This window comes from Phallusia mammillata, chromosome 2, assembly GCF_965637545.1.
Source record: "Phallusia mammillata chromosome 2, kaPhaMamm4.hap1.1, whole genome shotgun sequence".
Lineage (NCBI taxonomy): Eukaryota > Metazoa > Chordata > Ascidiacea > Phlebobranchia > Ascidiidae > Phallusia > Phallusia mammillata.
Window position 1 is genome coordinate 7,060,980 of NC_137253.1, and position 9,068 is coordinate 7,070,047.

Sequence of the window (9,068 nt, forward strand, 5' to 3'; positions counted from 1 at the left end):
CATTAATGTGACGATTGCATCAGAACGGTTGTGGGCGCCACTAGGGTGTGTCAAAGCAAAATGTGGCAACCGCATTCTAATTATGAAAACAACAATTTTGGTTTGACCAAAAACTGAAAATATTAATTTCTATTTAATAAGTTTGGTTGGCTAAAACGACAACCAATTTTAACATCAGAAGACTTTCTTCGTAATTCTCTTAGCTGTTTAAGTTCGACTATGATCGTTTTCACTATCACTGTCTTGTCACTAGCAGCTCTGATTGGACCTTATACTCTGAAAATTTGTACATTGTCTGCAGCTTACTTATTATTGTACCGGTACATTGAACACTAAAGTTTTTATTACTTTGATGGAAAAAGCTATTATATTTGAAACGTCTACTTTAGTGCTCCTGGTAGATACAGACGTCCACTCTAGTACCTCTTTTTAGATTTAAAAACGCGCCTGAATATGCTAGTGGCAGTCAATTCTGGGTCCCTCTTTGAACCCTATAGTCAGGCTTAGAATAGTTTATTTAGTTACGCTGTAGTTGATACGCTGATGATTTAATGTACAAGCATAAAAGCAAGTTGGCCATAGGAACTTTTATGAAACTTATTTTTAATAACGACAACACACAAAGCATTTAAAATGTCACATGTCTATGAAGACTAATTGACAGGACTGGGTCACCAGTCCTATTAGTCGAGTCTCAAGTTAAGTCAGTGGAGGTTCGAGTCTCAAGTCAAGTCATTAGTGGTTCAAGTCAAGGCAAGTCTTAAAAAGTTCTTAAAGCGATGTTTTCAAAGGTTTGCATAGCCATTCTCTTGGAATGGTACAGCGCGAATTTTTACCACAAAACTTACACTTCTTCATTACAGCGAACATAACCCAAAAAATTTGATCCAAAGGCAGTTTGTTACGTAACAGACCTTACTAAAACTATCAATGCCTTCATTATTGTGAGCGAACAAACGCCTTTTTAAATGCGTTTTGCCTTTAGACTTTGCTTGAAATTCTAACCTTGTTGATTCCAACTATTTTGAGCATCAGTAATCACTTCAAACGATTGGCTACGCGATATTAGCCCTTATTTTATAATTTTAGGTTTAGACCAGGGTTTCCCAAACTGGGGATCGCGACCCCGGAAGGGGTCGCTTAACAAACTTGAGGGGTCGCAGAGAGCTGTATTAATTTTCCATACACTGGCTTATAGCCTTAGAGTACGGGGTGCCGCACACCCCCGGCCTTGACCTTTGTATAACGTCACAATGTCATCTTTGTTCAAGTTACGTCGGTTTTATAACGTTTCCAGCTAAGAGCAAACGGGCTCGTAGTGGAACCATTGATCAAACAGACATCGGTTGAAACGCAACAATTGCAATTGTTTTGAAATACACAGGCATTTAATGCAACATAAACATGACATATAGAATTATAGACTAAGAGCAGGGGTGGAGAAACTTTTTGTTTAAAAAGGCCACCAAACGGTTTATCGACACTCGTTTAGGCCGCACAGACTATTTCCTAGACAAAGTACAGTGGTGTTCAAACTTTTAGACTTACATATAATGGTCGTTTTCCTAGAGTTGTAGGACCTACGGTCTAAGCTAAATAAAATTCCTCACTACATTTCCACCATAACTACAACATTCAGTATTTATTATTTAACCTAGAAACTCGCTTGTTTACAAATATCAATGATAAAAGAGCAGCTTGTGACATCACAGACGACTTTAAGAAATTTGATTATGCGCAAACACTTTTTTTTACAACACAAGTAAGATTGTAGAACCTTGGGTTCTTGGTAGCCCTACGGAAATCGCTATGGGACCATTTGACTTTAGTTTGAAAAGCGCTACCCTAGAACTAATCAAGTAGTAATGGAAAATAAAGTTTAAAAAATACGTTTCTGTCTATTTTTCAGCGCCTTGCGCAGTCCGTTATATCAACATCTTTAAGATTTAAAATTAAGATTTAGGTTTTTAGAATTAAGATTGAAAAATGTAATACATTCATGCATGTGATCATAATACAATCACGTTGTACATGAACCACGTTCGATTGTAACGTCATCAATCGCTATGTCACCCTCGAAAGACACGTTAAGACCGGATGTGCTAAATCCAACTGTTCCCTCGAACACAACCTGGAATTGTTCCGTCGAAGCAATGGTTGCATTTCCCAACAACCTGATAATATTTTTAGTTAAACATGTAACACATATATAATTTGCAAGACCTAGTCCTATATCACTAGTGAGCAACTGGTTGGTCATGAGACGTTGCTAAGTGTGGTGTAACTACCTATAACTGGACAAACCTTCTATGACAAATTGTTGCAACGGAACAGTTGAACAAATCCACTATAATATTGTACATTATTCTGGGGTGAATAGGGTGAGCATTTATTATAACAGTCTCTTTCCTTACCTTGTTCTCCGCTCAGGCTCCATACTACTTCGTTTGGAAGAGTTGTTTTCTTTAAATAGATTTCCAAGGTCCCAATGCTGCTCCCCTATGAAAATAACATGAAAATAACAATTTTTTGACTTATTTTAAAGCCAACAGTTTTTGAAAGATGGCAATTTACTATTGCATTGTCATTACAAAACAAATAAAAACACGATTTGTTTTTCAAACAAACTCGTAGATTTGTCGGTCTCTAAAAAGCCCCAAATGTTACTTGTAATAACCTAAAGTTTTGTTCGTCACCCCTGAAGTATTTACATGCATATGGTAGTAAAACTGAAGGCATTCACCTACAAATAAAAAAATAGTTTAAAAAACATACATTTATTCCCATTTAAGCACTTAGATAACTTAAGACGCTGCAGTAGATATAAGCTACGTAAAAGCCATTTTTGTCTTAAGTTCCAAGCAGCGCTATTTAAACATATTGGCTAATAGTTTACATTTCACCATCCTCTCCACCAAAAGAGAGCTGTGGTAAAAGCGCTAATTATTTTAGCGGCTAATAGATAAAGCTCGACGTTTAACCACAGAATTCGGAAGGCTCCAAACGGAATTGCGAAGTGTACACCAGGCTCTGCGCTTAGATGGTTACCCGAACTGGTTCCTCCGTAACCGAAAAACCACGGGTGCACGGAAAAAGATTAAGCCCAAAGAGCGTGCTTTTGTCACTTTGCCATACATTCCCAAGTTAACTGACATAATCCGTCGCATGTTAACCGATTTTGGGGTCTCGGTAGGGATTAAACCAGTAAACACCCTACGTCAGATGCTGTCGCATTCCAAAACCCCATAGATACAAACGCGGCAAGGGGGGTGGTGTACGCAATCCCATGTGAACAGAGCAACGAGATTTACATCGGCGAAAATGGGAGGTCTTTGAATACGAAAAAAAAATCGGCATGAGCACAACATGCTACTGTCCTCAATCACACCATTAACGTTTCTGCTGCCAAGGTGTTAGCGAGAGAAACCGACTTTCACAAGCGAGGTTTCCTGGAGTGGAACATACATACTCACACCAACACGATGAACGTTAAAGCGGACGTTCTACTGCCGATTATTTATCGTTCGCTTTTGCACCATTGAGCTAGGTGCAGTGGCGGCTCGTGCCCAACATTTGTGGGGGTACTGCTCCAAATTTTAGCCTTTATTGAACATATATAAGTTGGCAATATATCGAAAAGCTACATTTCTAGTTTTCTAGCCATTGTTTTGTGTAGAAAAAAAAGTCATACAAATCTTAATTAGCTACTCCAGTGTGACGTAATTTTTGTTACGCAATAATGTACACGAGTGTAAACAGCTGACGGTATCATTTGTGTATTTTGTTTACTTGCACAGCCACGGGTCAAACACCATGACATGCAGTAATAATGTGGAACAAAAACACACGTGACACAGACTTGAAACGAAGCGGTTGTAAATACGGTAAAACACAACAAGAATATAGAAAAAAAAAAGTAATGAGTCGAAAAATGTCGAAGTATTTCAGTTAGACAACATTTAAAAAAATGGTCATGTTTCTTATAAGTAACTTATAGTCACAGTCAGCGTTTTCAACATATTCTATGACATTACACAGATTATTGTCATAAAAAAACTAGCTATACAGCTGTTTCTTGGTATCATAACTGACAAATTTAACAACTACAACCATATTATTAAACCTTGTGCTTCCTTTTTACAACCAAAATGAATCATAAAGTTATAGTTTGGGCATGATAATTGATAGCTTCTTCCTTGATTCCAAATGACAACTTAGAAACTGTTTTTCCCTTTAGTAATAGCACTGCAAGTGCAAGTCTTTGGAAATAATGGTGTTCCTAACAAAGATTTGCATCCTTTTCAGCGTTAAAAAGAACTGTTTTGCCTTTGAAGGACTCATGGAAACAGTAAAAAGGATTTTTCATCCTAGTAATTTCACTTGTCAAAACATCATCTAGATTTTCAAAGTAATCATGAACATTAGATCTACAGAAACATTTTCATTTCAGTAACTAGCTTTTCTTTGTCAACAATAGAATGTGCTTGGTGGTCACTACTATCTTGTCTGTAGAATGTTCATTCTTAAGAAACACTTCCTGTGAATCAATTTAGCAGCTACTGTTTAGACAAACAGTACATGTCCATTATATCAATACACATGACTGCACTTAATTGCAAAGGCATTTCAAAAAACCTGTTGCTTCTGCAATTGTTTGTTCTGCATTTTATATTGCCTGAATTTCAGTGAGGCATTTAACTTTACAGTCACAAATTATTTTTTTCTTTAGTAGCATTAAGAACTAAAACTGAGTATTTTTTGTTGTTGCTTATTTCTGCATGACATTGGAGTAGCAGATGTTTTATCCCATAATTACTTAAAATCCAGTTATTTATTGTAAAGGTTAATCGTGACTTATCAAGGTGTTAAATGACCCTTTTTTCTTTTTCAAGGTGTTAGATACATTTATTTAATTTAATGATAACAGCAAAAACTGAAACCTACTTACAGTCATTTTAAAAAGTCACGACTAACCTTCAAACGAATAAGTTATAAGATGGCAAAATAATTGTTTAACTGTACTCACTGCCGAACTTAAGAATATAGTACACGGGTGTGGCTTTGGAGCTCACTGACGCGAAGCAGACAACACAACTAGCGCTACGTCACGGGAGGTGCTGCGCGAGCCACAGTCCCCTGTCGCCTATTTCTCCCGGCATGCAGCTTTCCCAAGTGCGCATGCGCACAACTGCAAAACGTCATGAAACGTCACGAAACTGAAGCTGCAGCTCCACCATAGATAGCATATTAATGCAATACTTTTTTTAAAAGGAAAAAATGTCGATCAGGGTGAAAATTATACTTATTATATATTGCTGAAGAATCAAAAAAGAATGTAATGAAAGTTGTCTGTAATATTGTGGTAGGAATATTAGGTAAAACTATCTATGGGGTGCTGCAGCTCCGCAGCCCCCTCGCACGAGCCGCCCCTGGCTAGGTGTTGTCACTCGACCAATGGTGCACAATGCGTTTTTTACCACCGCCCCTTCTTTGTGTTTGTGTGTGTGTGTGTGTTTCGCCACCCTTTCGCTTCATAATAACTTGTGTTTGCAATTTATGTCATTACCCTAATAAAGGTGTCATCGCATCATATATTTGTTACTTGCCCAATATCTTTATTTGTCAAAGTATGTCATGTTAATTTTTTTGTGCTTTTGTGCTTCAACTTTCTAAACTAATATGCTACTTTGTTAAGATATAAAATTGAATCAGTTTTTACCAACGGTTGGTGGCAATGTTGGAGAAACAAGTCTTGCTTTGTCATTCAGCTCTCGAGGAGTGCTGTTTTCTATGTACATGTAGTGACCTATGAAATAATATGTATTAATTAAATTAACAGTTCTGTACGTTTCTGGTACCTTTGTTCGTTAATTTTCAAAACTTATTTCCGTTGTTTGTTTTGTTTGAAGTATCAAGCTAATTTGAAAAGTGTTTAATTATTCTATTTTATCCTGCCACGTGTAAAATGTAATAAGACTCTTTGTATGCATCTGGCTATGTAAGTACTAAATTTTGACTTGAATTTTGAAGTTCGTTAGGATTATTGTTTTGATGAATAGTTTTAATTTTCTGACATGATACTTGAGTTCTAACCTTCATGAGTTCCCAGTGTATGATCTGCACTTGGACCTGTAGCATGTGAAGGCGTGGACCCGTTATTTAATGTCCAATTGAACTCAGCGCTCAAATCATCAGTAAAGTCACATAAACCACTTTCGAAGTCACAACTCAAAGATAGCGGTACTGAAAACCAAGTACAGACGAATCCGGTTAATCGCATACCGGTTAATCGCATAATCCGTTTAATTGCATCACAATTAAAAATCCCAAACCGTCGCCCATCGTTTGTTAATAAAATCGTCCGGTTAATCGCATACCGGTTTATCGCATAAACCGGATATTCGCATCGATTTTCAACGAAATATGCGATTAACCGGATTGATAATCTCTATGTGAAAGTCGAACAGACCGAGTTTTTCCAATAAAAAACGACGATATGATAGTAAAATCCTCCGGAGATAATGTACGCGAAAAAGACGTAGATGCGCGTTTGCATTCTACACCAAATAAAGCAACTAATTTCAACGTTGAAAATTACACGTCTCGATCATAAAATATTTTGGAAAAGTTATTAGGAGATTAAATCGGCGTTCCGTGTACCGCTGTGCGATAACAAGGAGTCGTTATCTCAAAGCCGTGCATATTGTTCCTTTTTCTTGGCTTATCTAATCGCCAATAATGATATAACAAGCGTTTAAATAAAGAGTTCAACGTGTTAAAATTATTAAACTGGTGTTCCGGCTAAGACGCTGATTGTAAAATTTTCTATTTAAACAATGTTAAATATAAAACAAATGTTTAAAAATGCTTTCTGTTATATTGTTCATGACCCGCCAAACACGTAATGGTTGTAAAAAATGTTAGATCGCAAGTAATCACTCTATGTTGTTTAGATTCACGTAATTGGTAACGTGCCAATGATTACCATATTTTATATCTTCTATTCGTGACCTTGCGCAACTTATCAGGTAGAACACCGATTAAGAAAGACATTGATTCCTCTAGTATTTGTTGCTGCTTTAAATTTTCGAAGCAACGATCACACGTTGATCACGTGACAGTCACGCTAGTCCAGCAGCTGCAGTTTTGCTGAGTAAGCTATATTTCTATAGAAAGTAGCGCCACAATCCGAGCCTTTGAAGTTTTGCTAAAATCAATTATTCTTTTTGTCAATAGGATAACGGGTTATAATAGAAACTGATGCAGCTCGCCTTAGCGCCCTTGCGCTGTAGAATGTGCCAAAGTTATAAGTTTGACCCGGTTTCGGTCGTGTACTTTCGGGTTTGGGCTTACTTACAAACATGCACCTGGCACTTCGCCGCTTAACGCGTTGGTTTGAACTAGAAAACGAAATAGGTTAGAAACAACAGGCCATTTTACGTGTATATTAAGCGGGAGGCTTAGTACATTTACAAGGGAAACTACCCAAAACAAGACTAAAACGTCATAAACCGTCTTCATAGGGAAGTTTCCAAATTTAAATGTTGGGCCCCTTGGCTACGATGCGATGTAACATATCTTTTCAAATAAACCTGACTGCAAGAGAAAGCACAAATCAAGCGAACTGTGGCGTGTGCGCCAATTAAGTGTGTGTGTGCGCGTTTCTACTGTTTCACACTTAGGCGATTGCACCATAGCCGCGACAGTTAGGAAGCATGACGTCATGCGTTGCGCTGAGAGAAATAAATCTAGTTTTGACTTGAGAGTACTTTTTTCAATTCTCGGCAACCAAAGGGAGAAAATACTGCTCCCTTGCCATAGTTGAGCGTCACTGCAACTCTATTTTAGCTGGGGAAGTGAAAGCAAGCACTTTTGTTAACGGCGTGTTCTGTTTACATAGCAACCGGATTATCGCATAATCCGGTTAATCGCATCAAATACCCTTGGCAAATCAATGATGCGATTAACCGGATTCGTCTGTACAAGAAACCTTGGTATACAAGAAACCAAGATCTGTTAGTGTAGTCTAATTTATTTTAAAGCTTATATTAACCTATACCTTGGTAGCAGACTGGAGCCGGGTTAGACCAAACATTATTAGTGCACAAGTTAGTCATTGATCCACCGAGAACACGTCGCGGGTTGCATTGATATGTCACAGTGCTTCCTGTGGCATAGTCTCTGCTTTCCGGATTGATGCCGTCGGTGGCAATCATGGGAGGTGGGCCGCATGCATTCGCTGCAACCAAATTAAGTAGGTGTGTTTTAGCACAAGTAAAAAATAAATTGTTTGATTGGTGTAAAACAACTGTTTAGAACCAGTATAAAACCATTTGACTCATAGTAATTGCGTAGAAATAGATTTGCAAATTCACTTACATGTATCGCATCCAGGAAGAACATTTAGTGTCCAGTAAGGGCTTCCATTTGACATGCATGTGCTCACTTTATCGCCTATCTCCTCAGCAGATTGGTCGACACATTCGTATGTGATCGTGTCTCCTTGTAAGGCCCATTCGGAGTGATAGAAAGAATAGGACCACTAAATGGATCAGGACATTCTGTGGTAATGAAATGAAATTGCTGTCAACCCATAACCAACCTCGAGACTAACTGTTTAATATTTCACCAGAATGCCCAATTACTTTGCTCCAATCAGGGCTATGTTTGCCACATCGAAAAAATCTATTACACTAGTGTGAGGCTTTTTTGTTACACTACGACGTACGTTGTATGCAGGTTGGTGCAGTATCTACAGTCCATGAGCCGTTCACTTGGCAAGTATTAGAATCAGCACCATCCAGTATATAGTCAGTGTCACACGCATACGTCACACTGACACCTGCTTGGTGGGTTGTTCCGCTTGGGTCGTTTCCACCGTTAGAGGCGATCGTGGGCATTCCAGTACATGGGGTGTCTGGGCAGAGATTTGGCCTGGTTATTTTCGTTGTTTTATTTAAACACAAGCAAGATGGCATTGATGGCTTGAGTTTACACTTTCTAAGTTTAATTGATGGCTTAAATAAGCGCAGAAAACTAGATGTACACCTTAGTATAATCAAAGTAAA

The 9,068-nt window shown here is 38.0% G+C and overlaps 1 long non-coding RNA gene across 1 annotated transcript; it reads right to left on the reverse strand.

The window, feature by feature from the left end:
- Window positions 1-143: 143 nt before the first annotated feature.
- On the reverse strand, window positions 144-4,692 carry LOC145215299 (uncharacterized). Its single transcript, XR_013857250.1, has 3 exons — window positions 2,712-4,692; window positions 2,415-2,499; window positions 144-2,174 (listed from the first exon to the last, which is right to left on the reverse strand). It is a non-coding gene; the product is annotated as an uncharacterized LOC145215299 (long non-coding RNA).
- Between the last annotated feature and the right edge of the window lie 4,376 nt (window positions 4,693-9,068).